Consider the following 15,963-nt stretch of genomic DNA (forward strand, 5'->3'; position numbering starts at 1 on the left):
TTGGAGGGTATTATGCTGAGTGAAATAAGTCAATCAGAGAAAGACATGTATCATATGATCTCACTGATATGAGGAATTCTTAATCTCAGGAAACAAACTGAGGGTTGCTGGAGTGGCAGGGGTGGGAGGGATGGGGTGGCTGGGTGATAGACATTGGGGAGGGTATGGGCTATGGTGAGTGCTGTGAATTGTGTAAGACTGTTAAATTACAGATCTGTACCTCTGAAACAAATAATACATTGTATGTTAAAAAAAAAAAAGAAGATAGGAAGGGAAAATGAAGGGGGGGGAGTCAAAGGGGGAGACGAACCATGAGAGACTATGGACTCTGAGAAACAAACTGAGGGTTCTAGAGGGGCGGGGGTTGGGGGATGGGTTAGCCTGGTGATGGGTATTAAAAAGGGCACGTATTGAATGGAGCACTGGGTGTTATACGCAAACAATGAATCATGGAACACTACATCAAAAACTAATGATGTTATGTATGGTGATTAACATACATAATAAAATAAAATTTAAAAAATTAGAAAAAAAAGAAATACAATGAATGCATAATACATCAAAACTTATAGAATGCCACCAATACATATATTTATGGATGGAATGGTGGAAAATAAGTGGGCTAAGATTCAAACGAATCTGAAAAAGAAAACACAAAAGAAAACCAAAAAAAAAAAAAGGAAGGAATTTATAAGGATAATATTGGAAATTAATGAATAGGAAGACAATTTAAAAATGGGTGATAAATAAAACAGTTCCCTAAAAATACTAATGAACTACTGAGATGTGTGACCAAGAACAATGAGAATATAATGCAAATGTCCATTTATTGAGTGCCACAACAGTCCAGGTATTGTTCTTATACTGGGAAATTTGTTAAGTTTTTTGCTTGTTCAGCATCTTGTCTTTTTGGAATTGATACTCCTTCCATTGCCAAGGTTTCAATCACATAGCCCCGATTTTCCCACATCAAGAGTGAGTAGTTACCCAGATTGACCAGTTCTTCTGGATACAGTGATTTTTCCAAGCTTGGGTATTTGACACAGATATGCCGCAAAGGGTCCTCTTTTTGGGGATTCAGATGGGCCCAGGAGAAACAGACTCTCTTTTTGTAAGATACTAAATTCTAAAGGACAAATAGGCTGAAGTTCCTGGGACCCTCTTTGCTGCCTGAGGATGAAATCAATACAAAAGATTTTTGCCAAGAGACAAAGAAAGAGGAAGAAAAAGAAAGTACATACACGCATGAGCATCTTGCCATGAGAGTGGCTTTGATTCTGGAGTTCCCAATGTTCCACCTTTGACATTAAAACAAATATGCTTTCTTAGTCTTGAAGATATGAGTCTGAGCACTCCAGATCCTTTATTTTCTAGATGCCATCACTTACTTTCATCACTGGGTAAGACACAATGAGAAAAGAGTATAAAAAGAGCTTTATCTAAGTGTTCAACAAGTACTTTACCATTATGATACCACTGAATCCTTGCTTCAATACTTACAAATGAGGAAAGACCCAGAAAAACATATATACATACTCAAACAGGCTAAAATCCATGTCCTCATGGAACTTATATTCTAGTGGAAAAGAGAGAAAATAAATTGTAAACATAATAAATAAGTAAACAGTATGGCATATTAGAAGGGGACAAATGCTATAAGAAAAATAGAGCAAGTTTCAGGAATATGTGTTTGGGGGGTAGTGCAGTTTGCATATTAAGTAGGTCAGGGAAGACCCTTGTGAAGGTATCATTTGAACAGAGATATAAAAGAGGTAAAGGCATTTACCAAGTGTATAACTGGGGCGGGGGAGGAGGGTAGATTTCAAGATTGAGAAACAATTTTGCAATACCCTAAAATGGAACCAGCCTTATTGCTTGTCCACATACCCTTCCTTTCCCAAAACCCTTCATTGCCACTTGACCTAAATGTGTGGTAGTAAACAGGTACATCTCTCTCTCTCTCTCTCTCTCTCTATTTTTTTAACAAAGCTAGCCCTGATTATCTTAACTATGTTTAACCAATCAAAACAAATTGTTGAGATGAGGTGATTATAATACACCATATAAACAACACAAGCATAAACATAGAGAAACATTTCTTCTCTATTCCTCTCCCATAACCAATTATCTATCTATCATTTATGTATTCATTAATCACCATCATTACCATAATGCTATATTAAATTTTAAAGAAAGTTACTGCTTACAAAGCATTTTAGACTATTATCACAATTGATATTCAATAATCAAGTAGTTATATTATCTGTATCACATTGGTGAACAAATTCCAAGAAGCCTCTATGCTCTCCTCTGTAAAGCATCAGACTTCCTATTTTTATATATAAAATGCTGATAAGTTGAATATTTGTTAACCGAATAGTGCCTATAGAACATATTAGACTTTTGGGGATACACAATGCCAACCAATTCATTTTCAAGCAAAAATTTTAATAGTTACCTTTTCAAGATCATTCATTGTGTATTTGAATCACAGCTTAACGACTTCTACCAGGTTTTAAAAACATCTGCTTTCCAAAATGAATTTTCTCTTACCCAAAAGTGACAGTTCTTTAGAAACAGTATCATGGAGGGGATACTGCTGGTACCTTACATAGATGCCCTTCACCATCCAGGATAGCCATCCCCTAGATGCTAATATATCACTGCTTCTTTTTCTTGTTTCCCTGGAGAATTTCCCTCAGCCAAACAAAATCCATCTCACCCAGTAACCTATTCTTCCTTTACTTAGTTCCTCTGTACTATATGGCTTTTTTCACTCCCCTTCCCTTGAGGGCACTCCTCCAATAAATCAGTTGATCAAGAATTCCTATCTCAGGCTCTGCTTCTAGGGAACTTGACTAAACATACAACATTTGATCTTTAAATGCATACATGTCCCCAAACATACTCACTATAATTTAGTGAGAATTTGAGGTGCTGTGAGCATGTTAGAATGCGTAATGGGAAATCCAAAAACAATCATTAGAAGTGTTGTCACTTTTTATTGTGGGGCAGAGAGTGCTCTTACTTATTCTCTACTATGGTCACTGTCAATCAACTTGGCATTTGAACATTTCCTGAACCATACAGGGTCAGTTCTGGTAAGATCCTAAAAGCACCAACTGCTGTGGGTCAAGGTAGCTTCATGTTGGATCCATTCCTTAGGAACAAGATGGGTGGAATTCTGTTGGCAGAGGTTGAAATTATACTGCAACCTGGCACATAATCTATCTCTTTATAATGGAGACTTTATAAATGAAGACAAAGAGGACAGAGGATGAAGGTGATATGTCACTAAGAGAGAAAAGGGAAGGAACTATGGCTGGGAAAACCAAACCATCTGAATTTGTTCATTATATACAAGGTTTCTCTGCATGGAAAAGGAGTCTAAAGGAAAGCCTTGTTGCCAATTAATTTATTTTCTTGCATATCCACGAGTAAGTCAGATGGTATTACTCATGTATATTTTCATCTATGTACATAGACACGTATAGACATATATTACCAAGCACTAAGAAAATGAACACAAGATGGCTCAATCCTATCTTGCTTACATTGTCTTTCACATGTCTTTATGTGTCATTTTAATAGTATTTATCACATAATATCTTCTGTTGTAGCTATTTGTGATTATTTTTCATTATGCTTTCCCTATCCCTGTCATATAATTTTGAGCCCCTTAAGGGTGCAAGTCATGGTGTCCCTCATAGAATTGGGCACAAAACTCAACATACAGCAGGGAATCTATATTTACCAAAATGGAATGAAGATGGCCCTGACCAACCATCAGTAAGGCACATACAGTTGCATTTTCAAATTGTGGGGATGGCTTTATTCTTACTATTGTCCCCTCTCTGTTTGGAAGAGTTTCACTTTATGACATAGAACATGATTTTGTAGAACAGTTGTTAAGTGGAAGCTTATGATTATAAAACAGAATTGGGTTAATTATCCTGTTTTGGGATTAAAATGGGCAATGGAAAATGGTTTCATTGTCCAGGAAGCTAAGAAACAGTGTTAATCAACCCCTGCCAGACTGATTTCGTATTCCAGGTAAAATAATAATAATAATAATGATAATAATAATTAATATTTCTTCTTCATATCTAGGCCCAAATCAATTACTCTTGGAACATTTGTTTTGAAATGACTGTTTAAGAAAAACTAGTCTTGGGCGCCTGGGTGGCTCAGATGGTTAAGCGTCTGCCTTCGGCTCAGGTCATGATCCCAGGGTCCTGGGATCGAGTCCCGCATTGGGCTCCCTGCTAAGCGGGAAGCCTGCTTCTCCCTCTGCCTCTCTCTCTCTCTCTCTCTCTCTGACTCTAATGAATAAATAAATAAAACATTTAAAAAAAAAAAGAAAAACTAAAGTCTTGGCATTTTCACCTGACAGCTACAAGGATTCAGGAGTGACAGTTTTCCCCTTCAGTGCTAACTGTGCAAAAACTTCTGTCTTCTCTTATTTCCTTTTTTATCTTTTTTCTCATTTATAAGGAAGATGGCTCCCTGTGTTTTTTTGTAAATATAAGGATTATAAATTGGCTGTTGAAAGTGAATTCACTATTAAGTAATTAGTTTGGCCAATGTTTTCACCAAACAGACTTACTTGATCCAGATAGGCAAGCTGTGTGGCAAGATGTGGGTTTAGTAAGCTGAAACAAAATGGTTTGTTTTTGGATTTTTAACTCAGATGTATTCACTAGTCTTTCTAAACTTCTTATTTTGTTTTCCTTTCAGTTCCTATGTTACCTCTTAACATGAGAAACCAGGATAGTGTACTCTATTGCAAAAACAAAACCAAATAAATTAAAACTTTTCTGAAGAGTCTAAACAAGAAACAGATCTTAACTTCACTCTCACATCACGAGTTACCATTTACCTACAGTACAATTTGTGTGTGGAAGGATGAGTGACTCATGCTCTCTACTCATTGCCTCCAGCAATCTTCTGGGCTAATGGACCTTAATTCTCATCTCTAGGGGCTGCCTATGTGGTCTCCCCTCTTCTACATACCTGGAATCCCCTCTCCTATGAAGAATCTCTCTCTTCTCACTTTCTTATTTAGGTTTTTCAGTTTCTTCTACCTTATGAATCTTGTGTACTTTCCTCAGCCTTTCTCCTGGATTCTCTGTTATTTCCTTCCATCAGACTTTCCCTCTGGATGGGACTGAGTGAGTTAAAAGAGATAAGAATTGATTAGGCTGTGTTATATTCTTCCTCTTCCCCATAGATTCCATCATCAAGACCAAGCACCTTCAAAACAGTCTTCAAAACAGTTAGACTTTTCACATTGCCAAAAGTGACCCACATCAAGAACAGCATAACTATTAGGTGCCATTATGCTAATACTTCATTTTTCTACTTTGAATTACTTTTAAAAAGATCCATTTCTGTAATTGCAGTTTGGTGAATGTCTGGCCTCAAGAAGGAAGTTAGGAGTGGGGGTGCAGGGGGGTGGGGAGTTTGGTGGGAATGGATTAGCTTATATCATGCACCAGGAAAATACAGGAAATGGAAAAGCAAACAAAAAACAAAACCTGTCTTGTTACGCCCAACTGTGGATAAAGGAAAATGGAGTCATTCTTTGGAATAACGCATATTTATTTTAGGTTTTTGACTTTTGATAATGTTAAAAAGCCTTTAGGTTGGCTTTTGTGACTTGATCCTCTGTGACTTGAACCAGACTTTGGTTTCTCAAGTGCTCTCATTTAAAAGGAAGACAATATTTGATCAGCCTGTTATTCCTTACTTTCTTTCTACTCATAGCTTTCATACTTCCTTGATCTCAACCCAGAACAAGATGGCTGATTAGAAAGATATTTCCGGCAAGAGGGCTGACCTAGACATATCTACACCAAGTCAGAATGCTTGAGCACCATCCGAAAGAACAGAAAATATGTTCTGTGTTATTAAAAATGCTGGAATTGAGGTACAAAGTAGTACACAGTAAGTGAGAGTATGTTTTATATCTGTGACAGGGTTTTCTGAAATTAGAGGCTCAGACTAAAATCAAACAAAATGGTGCAGCAGTAGGTCCAGCCCTTGGCTTTGTGAAAATGCGAGGGTATTTATTTTTCAAGATGACACAGAAACCTAAGAAGATTTAGTTCACAAGAAGATTCCAGAAACCATATATCAACAACCCCCCAAAGAATATGTAATTATTATTCTTTCCTCAGTGGAAGTAGTGGAAATAAAAATGGAGGTGAGTGGCAACATTATTATGGATATTGAGGATCGTTGAAATATTGATAATGGTGATGAGATAAACTTCCTTGGGACTTTACTGGCTGCTAGGTGTTATGTCCACTCATATTAGAAGACAGTGAATTCTCAACGGCTGGCTTCTGAAGAAATAAAGTGATTCTACTTGAGCTTCTTGAGACTAAGGCTCTCTAGGAGAGACTGAGTATTTAAAGGAAAAGTTATAGGAAAATTTGAACTTGGATTATCCTATAGTATTCCAGTTAATCACAGCAAATATATTCCAGAGTTGCATTTCACTTCTGAGGCCCTGAGGCACTGCCCCCAGGATAAATAACACAATTTCCTTGTGGTTACCAAGTCATCAGTGACCCTAAAAATTGATTCCATTCACTCTTTGCCATTCAACAAATCATACCCAGTTTACCTGTTGGTGTTAGGTTCATGCCCACCTGTTGTTTCAACTTCTGCAAATGGCATCTGTTCTGGTTAAGACAATCTTGTTGGTTTGGCTGTTGAAGACCTCTAGCCAGCTTTTGTGCATGACTGACTTAATCTGATGGACCCAAGACAAGCACAGTCTTCCTGAGAAGCTTCACAGTATTGCTCTTCTCTTCCCTAACACCATACTGCTTCATTCCCCAAGGTCTTTGGTCTGCTTGTTCACTGGGGCTATGGTTGTCAGTGCTCCTTCACAGAGGGCAGAGGGGTTGAAACCTTACAGAGGAGTTAAAATATTCACCAGTAGACAGTCAAGGGCAGCTGAGAAGAAATCATAGGAAGGTTCAGGCCACCTAACATTCTTTTCTCTCCATCTCAATCTTGATCTCGATCTCTATCATTTCTTACCTCCCTTCCTTCCAGTCTACACGAAGAATGAAGATCCCAAGAAATGGTTAAAACAGGGTAAATAGAGAAGGCAGTTTTCCTAGTTTTAAAAAATATAGGCACAGACATTTTCTGACTTAATATATTTTACAATAAAATAAAGTGCAAAAGAAAAGCTATATTTATATGGAATCCCTTTAAAAAAAAAGCATTATTTATCCTTTGACTTAAGTGATCACTGATAAAGCTACAAATAGAGTTCACTTGGAGGGAAAGCAATAATTTTCAACTATTAATGACAAATATTTATTTTCTTCAAAAAATATTTGTGAAACAGGAACTTCTCAGGAGTTTACAGGGTGAAAAGTTAGGAGCTCATTGTGAGAATGAATTACTTAGAGAGAAAAAGGGAAAATGCAGTTTGTGTAGAAAACAGGAAGACACACAAATGTGAGAGAAAACACTGCTTTCCTATAAACATGGGACTTACTACACTTCCCAGAAATCGTCAATGAAATAGCTGTTAACAAGAAATTCAGATTCAATTAACATGACATTACAATTTCAGAGGTCAGGAGTAAAAATCTGCCTTCATTTTCTCTTTACTTTTGAGCTTGTTCCCTCTCCAGAATTCTCCAGTGATGTAGCCAACAGATGGAGTTATTTCTTTTTAAGCTTAAAGAAAGGTCACAAATAGCTTTCAACAGATTACAAACAATTTGACACATGATTTCAGAAGCTGGGAAAATTCCATGGATGCAGGAAAACTTCGAGAATTGATGAAAAGATTTCATAACAGTGCAAGCCAAAATTAACATTGCTAAGGCAGGCTCTATTTTAATTAATTAGGTGCAAACCATAGCACAGCCCTCTGGATCAATTGTGACTGTTGTGCTAGACAACTTTGAGAATTCTTTGATATTTAAATTTGATGTTATTGCTTAACAGTGAAAGGCCTTTTGTTACATTAAGGTAAAAAAAAAAAAAAAACCCTCTGCTTTCATACCCAGGCCAGTCCATGGTGTAATTTGAAGGATTACAAAGGCAATGTCCTGTCCAAAATTATTTTCATTAGGCTCAACTGAGACAATATTCTTATTCTATGCTCCCTGCGTGGAATAGAGATCCTTTTCATTGCTGCAGATGGGGAAATCATTAAGGCTGTTTACCACTCATTTACTCCAGCAACTAAAGGAATTCTTAAAGATGAAGGAATTCTCAGAAATGCCTGGTCCCTGGTTTTACTAAAAGGTTCCTGATACTGGGAGAAATTCTAGGATACTGAGGTTTTTCTTTCAGATTGGTTAGGGGTAAAAACGGTTGTTTATTGCTTAAAGGAGAATAACTGTGAGATTCCTTTGAACTCTGGGATGTGAATCTTCAAAAGAATATAGTTTTTATTTTTATTTTTTATCTTTTCTAATTGATTTCAAAGAGATTGATAGAGCCACCATTGCTCTTAAGCTCTCTCTGTCTTTACTTATTAGTCGATGGAGGCCAGTCCAATAAGTAGTAAATATATTCATTTCAGTATCATTATTACTAAGGTAGAGCCATATAACAACAGGAGTTAGGAAGAGTTCTTTTAGTCTGGATACAACTAATGCTTGTACTCTTTCTCACCTTTGCCTGTATTTATCCTGGAATTTCAGAGTATCCCAAGCTTCCTCCCAAAGTTAAACAAAGAAGAGTTTTTCTTTATTCTTTATAGGAAGAGTATTATAGGTTTAATAACAGCATAACCTTAATGAGAGTTTCTTTACCTATTTCAGTTTCATTTTCCTCATTTGTAAAATGAAGGTAGTTTAAAATTTTCTTCTAGCTCTAAAAATGTTATGGTCAATGTAGTTTTGTTTGTTTGTTTGTTTGTTTTGATGAATGGTGTGACTCTGTGGTACTTAGGAATCTGTATATACTACCCATGCACTCTTCCTCCCAAAGTCCTAAAAATGTGCTTTGCCAATATAAGGGATTAAATAAAGAAAGAGAAAGACCTAGAATCTAGGACCTAGAGAAGACAATAGAGGAGATGTGAAGGAAATCCCATGATGACAGTAAACGAAAATCCTAGGACAATATCTGAGTAGTAAGACTACACAGTAACTAGTTGAGATCAAAATAAGAGGACAGAAGGCTTCAGAAAGTCTACCTTTAAGGAAAAAATAATATGGAACTTACAATTTTTTTGGTTGTGTTTGACATAAAATTGAAAAGGGTTTTAGAATTCTCTAGAAGAATTTGGGCTAAGTTTGAGTTTAGTGCATAAAAAAGTAAGCATTGACAAATTTAAACTATTATTAACTCCAAGGAAAAAAAAGCTGTACAAGAAAACAAATGTAATACACACTATGTGATTCTAATTATATTCTATTTATGTCTTGAATGTGATATAAATGTTATTCTGTACAGCTAAAGACTGAATTATAATTATATTGAGATAATAGGCATGAGGTCATAGAAGGAAAGTGTGTGTATGTATAGTGGGGGAGGTTGGGCTGTGTGAAAAAGCTATATCCTAATATTTTATAGCCAAAAATTATAGATGCCATCTAAAATATTGATAGCAGTTTATACATACAATTTAGAATTATGGACTAGGAGAAACATCAAAATGTGTTTAAAATTGCCTCTGGGAAGTGGGACTCCATAGTGGGGATGGCTCTTAACCCTTATATCATTGTACTGCTATTTGATTTCTCAGACTTCAATAAAAATTAAAATATCTTAAAAAGAATCTTGGGTATGTTCAGAAGAAAGACACCATCATTTGGTTTTACTCAGATAGAATGATTCACTTTGTTTCAAAGTGTTGCTTTTATTTTTATCCTTCATTTACATTTGTGGAAATGAGATTGTCTACACTGATAAAATAACAGTCATATGCCTACTCTCAACATAGATTGGAAATCAGTCACTTAAGCTCTGAATGCTAAAGATGACATGTGGGCTCAGTTTTAGCATTGACCCCTGACACAGTACTCTCTTGGTCACTTGCAGTGTGTCCTGCCTGCTACTTCCTAGGTTTGCCAGAAAAAATACAAGATGCCCCATTAAATTTGAATTTCAGATAAATAAATTTTTAAAATAAGTATGTCTTAAATATTGCATGGGGTAATGAAATAAAAAATACTTATTGTTTATTTGAAATTCAAGCTTAATAGGGCATCCCATAATTTTACTTGCTAAATCTGGCAACCCTACCATATCTAAGTGTTAGTGGGTTCCTTTAGTTGCTGGAGTAAATGAGTGGTAAACAGCCTTAATGATTTCCCCAAACTCTGAACTTTTCAGGTTTTTTTGAGGTAATTGTCTCCCAATTTCTGCCCTTGTGCTTGCCAAACTCACTGAAGATTCTATTTAGAAGATGGTAGTGTATAATAAAATAATAACAGCATACACCGTAAAAAATAAACAAATAAGGAAAAAACCCAGTGATGTAATCTTCTTGACCCTGGAAGTTTCTACATCATATATCCTGTACTCTCATATACTAATGGCCCAAAGCACTTTTATTCACTGAATGACAAATACAGGAGCAATTGCTTTATGTTAATGATTAGTTAGCTCTACATTTCATTGTCCAACTCAGTACACTAGAATAAAGAAATATTTGAAGGATTTAAGAGATATTGTTTTTAGATATGGTTTGCTAAATCAGTAATGTCAACTGATATTTATCTAGTTAGAGCGTATTTCCACATATTGCCTCTTTCAGGCATTTTACTTTAAAAAATAAAAAATAAAAAATACTTGAATCCTTAATGGATTTCAAATGCCTGATGAAGACATAGTGGGCTAAGTGACAGAAGAATCAGAATGAATGAGTACCGTGAGGGATTAAAAACAAGTCACCTGATGACTCAAACTTTTTGTGGCTAACTCCGTGTCCAAACAGGTAATGAAAAAATGACCTCTCATATAGCTTTTTGAATCCATACTTCAGTGGTACTCTTGCTTCTAATGAGAAGCAGAGGTTTCGCAATGTGTAGGGAATCTTTGTCAGAGCTATGTTGGTACCTGAAATGGGCACTAACTATTGATGGACTACTTTAGATGGTCCAACAGAAATGTTTCTTAGTAAAATGGGCATGAGTGTTATTTAGGTAAGAGCAAGAAAATTCCCAAGCCTGAACATCTTCCTAGACTAAAAATAAAGTATAGACCCAGAATTGCAAAAGCAAATAAACAAACCCAAACTCCACCTCAGGCAGAGTTCAAAACCATGGTCTTAACATGGATGACCTTTTCTCATGGTAACCAACATTCTACAGCACTCTATGGTGCTGCACTTGGTTGGACAGTTTGTCTACCAAGGATCTCTGTCAATTTGTGCAGGAAAACTGTACACAAATTTTATCTGAACTGTAAAGTATTTGTTTTATGCAAATTCAAAAGAATCTTGAGACTGGATAAAAGGCAGGAGAGAATAAAACAAATATAGTTGTCTTAAATACTGACCACTAGCTAGATTTCCTATTGACCTCTCACAACTTTTACTGCTGTATTTTTAAAATCTGGAGGAAAAAAAAGAAAGTAGTTGAGCATCTGAATATTATTAAAGCAGAAAGACCACACAAACATTAAATGATCCCTAAATGGCATTGTCTCCTTTTGTTCATCATTCTCTGTCATGTTTTTGACCCCTTTGTTTTTATTATTTGGGGAAAAAAAACAGGAGAAAAAAATCTTCCAAAAAAGGAAGAAAAATAGATTTTTTCCTATCAGGCTTATAATCACCTTCTACAATTACCCTGGCATCTTTGTTTAACCTTTTAAAATCCTGTACATTTGTAATGCTAAAACCATTAATTTCCTTATTTCCATGCTTTATTCCATGGAACTAGCTAAAGACAAAAGTCTTCGATATCCTGGAAAGAACTTGCTTCTTCCTATTTGCTTTCTGTAGACTTCTGGTGACCTTCCTATCTTCTTGCAACCCAAGAACTGGTTTGATTGAGTTTCTGTGTTGAGTTCAGAAAATAGTTTTCAGTTGAATAAACAAATCTGAATCATCTCATGGGTGAGGTTTAAACACCTCATGAGATGAGAAGTTTCAGTCAATTGTGAGCTTTATCTACATATATGATATTTGTGGGCCTAGAGAATGGTGGGAAAACTGACGACTCACCTCGCACCAGTGGGGGCAACAAAGGAGTTTCTCCTTTTGAGTACTTTTGTAGGATATTATTAGCTACCAAGGATTTCTCCTTTCAGTAGCTTTGTAGGATAGAGAGTTTGACTGTTTTAGTGAGTACAGAGCCAAGGGAAATGTGTTATTTTAAATTTTTATAAACCTGAACCCTCAAGATCCTTGTATTAGAAAATTTTGATCTATTAATTAGCATTGATTAAAGATCTTGGAACCTAAAATGCTATTACATAAGAATTGGGTTGGTAAACTCAGAATTCCTAACTGATAATGAAAATTGCTTGCAATAAATAAATAAATAAGTAAATATACTATTGCAAACTTAAGAGTACAACATTTTATACATTATTTCTTCTGATTTCCCATTTTCCCAGGTATATTTTCTTAAAAATATTTTTTACAGCTATTTCTTAGGTTGAATACTCTGGATAAGCCTAACCCTGTTGATGTAGAAATTTTGAAAAGTAAAGTAAAAATTATGAAAACAGGCAGACTCTGTCCCTACCCTCCAAGTGACTTGAGAAAAAACATATATACTTAAGATGCTTCTCTAACTTTTGTTCATAAATCAAATATCCAAATATCTCTACAACTGAAACATGGCCTCATTAGCTTAGAAAGGAGAATCCATTCTTTTTTTTTTTTAAGGTTTTGTTTATTTATTTATTTGACAGAGAGAGAGAGCACAAGCAGGGGGAGTCGCAGGCAAAGGGACAGGCAGAGGAAGAAGCAGGCTTCCCACTGAGCAGGGAGTCAGATGTGCGGCTCCATCCTAGGATGCTAGGATCATGACCTGAGCTGAAGGCAGACACTTAACTGACTGAAGCACCCAAGCGCCCCAGGAAAATCCATTCTTGAGAGGGATACTACTATCAGCTTTGGACATAGAATATTGAGTTTAAAGTAATGATAGAAAATCTTTGTGGAAATATGTAACAGAGAAATTTCAAACTGGGCCTGAGAAATTGCTTTAGCATCATCCTTCCATTGGGAATCCATGGGGATTGGGAGGAGCAATTGGTTATATACTTTTAAGTTGTTGTGTAGAGATAAGAGTAGTTTCCAAAAGGATTTTCGTATGTTCAAGAAGACTTACAGGATCCTAGAGGCCTGGATATTGTCAAGCTAAGGTTTTTTTTCCTCTAGCAAGGCATTAACATTAAGACCCTTGGGAATTCCTGGAGGAATGTCATACTCTGCCAGCCTCAAGTATTTGTCAATGAGCTGCAAGTTATAAGGTGATTTAATTTGTCACATTTCCTTTTGTCTTTGTTCTCCACATCGTTCACCAAATGGAGGCAAGTCATAAGTTCTTTGAACAACTTCATTTTAAGCAGTCTGGTGTGTGAATAAATATATCTTCTACTCCTGATGATATACAAAGATAATCTGTGTGCACAGGCATTAACATTCTTTGTCTAATTTTGCTAAAGTTCTCTAAGGATATTTTGTGAAATTGAGGACCTAATTATATCAATTCTCCCATGTTCAGAGCCATAAGTTTTTCAGAGCAGATTTTTTATTGTTATGTTAATCACCATACATTACATCATTAGTTCTTGATGTAGTGTTCCATGATTCATTGTTTGTGCATAACACCCAGTGCTCCACGCAGAACGTGCCCTCTTTAATACCCATCACCAGGCTAACCCATCCCCCCACTCCCCTCCCCTCTAGAACCCTCAGTTTGTTTTTCAAAGTCCATCGTCTCTCATGGTTCGTCTCCCCCTCCTACTTACTCCCCTTCGTTCTTCCCCTCCTGCTATCTTCTTCTTTTTCTTTTTTCTTAACATATGTTGCATTATTTGTTTCAGAAGTACAGACCTGTGATTCAACAGTCTTGCACAATTCACAGCGCTCACCATAGCACATACCCTCCTCAATGTCTATCACCCAGCCACCCCATCCCTCCCACCCCCCACCACTCCAGCAACCCTCAGTTTGTTTCCTGAGATTAAGAATTCCTCATATCAGTGAGGTCATATGATACATGTCTTTCTCTGATTGACTTATTTCACTCAGCATAACACCCTCCAGTTCCATCCACGTCATTGCAAATGGCAAGATCTCATTCCTTTTGATGGCTGCATAATATTCCATTGTGTATATATACCACATCTTCTTTATCCATTCATCTATTGATGGACATCTTGGCTCTTTCCACAGTTTGGTTATTGTGGACATTGCTGCTATAAACATTGGGGTGCACGTACGCCTTTGGATCCCTACATTTGTATCTTTGTGGTAAATACCCAGTAGTGCAATTGCTGGACCATATGGTAGCTCTATTTTCAACTGTTTGAGGAACCTCCATACTGTTTTCCAGAGTAGAGCCATAAGTTTTTAAATGTACAAAATAAGAACTTAAATTACAAAAGTGCTATACCTAATCCCTAAAATAGTCATGGCAGGGATGTATCTACATGCTTTATATGGCTTTCTATTCCTAGTTAGATGCATCCTTTCCACCAGTTCTTGGTACTTTTTGAGTATTATGTGTTGGCAGCCCCAAGAGTTAATTTATCCCATTTTTACAGACCAGTCATGGCAAACTTAAAAGATATTTTAAGTATCCCCTATCACACAATAGAGAGTGATAAATGCAATAAAAATATGGAACACGTATAAGGCTGCAAATATACATTTGAGATGGGTTTTAAAAGACAATGAAAGGCATTTGTAATCAGTTGAGGAGAGAGAGGGTGTTGTTATACAAAGGCAGAGAATCATCCACCCTCCAGATGGACCCTTGTTGACATTTGGTATGAAGGACTTGGGGTAGGAGATAGGGATGGAGTTTCACTTGCCTGAGGGCTTTCCTGTTTAGAACCAGAGGGGAGAAAAACAGCTGAAAAAGCTAAGGAGAAGCTGAGTAAAAAAAATAAATCACAGAGGGAAAATGTGAGTAAAACATGATGATAATCAAAGAAACTGGATAAGAGGCAAACCTGGAGAATTCTCTGAGCTAAAGTAGTAGCTATGTGGGGTCTTTATAGAGGTTTTGGATGTTACCTAAATAGTAGCCATTGAAGGAACTGACCCATTCTGGAACTGAAGGGATGGAGGTATGAAAAATCTTGGAGTGGTCCGAGACCTCTTCACTGGAGAAAAAAGAAAGATAAGAACATGGTTTAGAGGAGCCAGACCATAAACATAAGCAAATAAAGCAATGGTTGTGGCAGTGGTGATGGAAAAGAGAGAATGTACTTGAGAGATTTTTAGAGCCTACATGAAGCCAGGGCTGTTGATCGGTGTGGAGAACTACGGAAATGGAAGAATTGAAAAGTCCTTTTGGATTTCTGGTTTGAGTACATAATGATGGAACTAACTGAAGTAGAAACTCTAATAGGAAGAATATGTCTTACAGAGATGTTGGGCATGTTAAGATCAAAGGATTTTGACATCCTGGTAAATATGTCTTATGTACAGTCCGATATATTGGAAAAGATGAAGTTGGATTTAAGGCGATTTTTTTCAACTCTATGGATTTTATTCTACTCATTACTTTCATAAGTAAGATCTAAAAGGAAAAGTCATTTCACTCTATCCAAGGATAATAATATAGTATTTTAATACAAACCCATGTGTTGGTATTGGAAGGACTATTTGAGTAGCTTGGCATGCCTATCATTCTGTTATGGGTACAGCCTGTACTTGGAGAGAGATACCCCTAATTTAATCTACAAACTCAGCCAAAAATTTAGGAGTGTTTGTCTGCAGTGGTTTTCTGACTTCCTGACTTGTGGACTTCTGGGAGAAATTAAGGGAGAACTCACCAGGCT

Source organism: Callorhinus ursinus, unplaced genomic scaffold (genome assembly GCF_003265705.2).
Source record: "Callorhinus ursinus isolate GAN/ISIS: 27379988/994484 unplaced genomic scaffold, GSC_fseal_2.0 scaffold25, whole genome shotgun sequence".
In the NCBI taxonomy this organism is placed as follows: domain Eukaryota; kingdom Metazoa; phylum Chordata; class Mammalia; order Carnivora; family Otariidae; genus Callorhinus; species Callorhinus ursinus.